This window comes from Cebidichthys violaceus, unplaced genomic scaffold, assembly GCF_023349555.1.
Source record: "Cebidichthys violaceus isolate CVI_PGR_0920_01 unplaced genomic scaffold, fCebVio1.0.p SCAF_5, whole genome shotgun sequence".
NCBI lineage: Eukaryota > Metazoa > Chordata > Actinopteri > Perciformes > Stichaeidae > Cebidichthys > Cebidichthys violaceus.
The window spans coordinates 11,033,336-11,035,194 of NW_027176705.1; the positions used below are offsets into that span (position 1 = coordinate 11,033,336).

General features: G+C 28.1%; 1 non-coding gene across 1 annotated transcript; it reads left to right on the plus strand.

Moving 5' to 3' along the window:
- Nucleotides 1–1,010: 1,010 nt before the first annotated feature.
- On the plus strand, nt 1,011–1,082 carry trnae-uuc (transfer RNA glutamic acid (anticodon UUC)). Its single transcript has one exon. It is a non-coding gene; the product is annotated as a tRNA-Glu (tRNA).
- Nucleotides 1,083–1,859: the final 777 nt, after the last annotated feature.

Below are 1,859 nucleotides of genomic sequence, written 5' to 3' on the forward strand. Positions count from 1 at the left end.
AAATTCATAGTATAGCATGTTGAAAAAAATAATAGTATAGTATGTCAAATAAAGTCATAAAAAGTCATAATATAGTATGTTGAAAAAAGTCATGAAAGCTACATAGATATGTCCCATATGGTCTAGCGGTAAGGATTCCTGGTTTTCACCCAGGTGGACCGGGTTTGACTCCTGGTATGGGAACTGGATTTTAAGAATATAATATAGAAAACAAATCAAAAATCTATAGTATAGTATGTCATAATCATTCATAGTTAAGTATGTCTGAAAAGTCTATAGTATAGCATTCCAATTAGTCTGAATGTAGCATGTCAAAATAACAAAAATAAATCATAGTATAGCATTTCAAAAAAATTCATAGTATAGCATGTCAGAAAAGGTTTTAAAAATGTTATTGTATCATTCATAGTTTAATATGTCTAAAAAAAGGTCATAGTATAGCATGTCGAAATAAGTCATGAACAAATCATAGTAAAGCATGTTGAAAAAAGTCATGAACAAATCATAGTAAAGCATGTTGGAAAAAAGTCATAGTGTAGTATGTTGAAAAAAGTCTTAGTACAGGGTGTTGAAAAGTCAAAACAAATCATAGTAAAGCATGTTGAAAAAAGTCATAGTGTAGTATGTTGAAAAAAGTCTTAGTATAGCATGTTGAAAAAAGTCATAAAAAGTCTTAGTATAGCATGTTGAAAAAAGTCATAGTATAGTATGTTGAAAAAGGTCATGAACAAATCATAGTAAAGCATGTTGAAAAAAGCCATAAAAAGTCTTAGTACAGTATGTTGAAAAAGGTCATAGTATAGTATGTTGAAAAAAGTCTTAGTATAGCATCTTGAAAAAAGTCTTAGTATAGCATGTTGAAAAAAGTCTTAGTATAGCATGTTGAAAAAAGTCTTAGTATAGTATGTTGAAAAAAGTCATAAAAAATTCATAGTATAGCATGTTGAAAAAAATAATAGTATAGTATGTCAAATAATGTCATAAAAAGTCATAAAAACTACATAGATATGTCCCATATGGTCTAGCGGTAAGGATTCCTGGTTTTCACCCAGGTGGCCCGGGTTTGACTCCTGGTATGGGAACTGGATTTTAAGAATATAATATAGAAAACAAATCCAAAAGTTATAGTATGTCATAATCATTCATAGTTAAGTATATCTGAAAAGTCTATAGTATAGCATTCCAATTAGTCTGAATATAGCATGTCAAAATAACAAAAAAAAAACATAGTATAGCATTTAAAAAAAATTCATAGTATAGCATGTCAGAAAGTTTTAAAAATGTTATTGTATCATTCATAGTTTAATATGTCTAAAATAGGTCATAGTATAGCATGTCGAAATAAGTCATGAACAAATCATAGTAAAGCATGTTGAAAAAAGTCATGAACAAATCATAGTAAAGCATGTTGGAAAAAAGTCATAGTGTAGTATGTTGAAAAAAGTCTTAGTATAGGGTGTTAAAAAAAAAATCAAAACAAATCATAGTAAAGCATGTTGAAAAAAGTCATAGTATAGTATGTTGAAAAAAGTCTTAGTATAGCATGTTGAAAAAAGTCATAGTGTAGTATGTTGAAAAAAGTCTTAGTAAAACATGTTGAAAAAAGTCATGAACAAATCATAGTAAAACATGTTGAAAAAAGTCATGAACAAATCATAGTAAAGCATGTTGAAAAAGGTCATAGTATAGCATGCTGAAAAAAGTCATGAACAAATCATAGTAAAGCATGTTGAAAAAAATCATGAACAAATCATAGTAAAGCATGTTGAAAAAGGTCATAGTATAGCGTGCTGAAAAAAGTCATAAAAAGTCTTAGTAAAGCATGTTGAAAAAGGCCATAGTATAGTATGTTGAAAAAG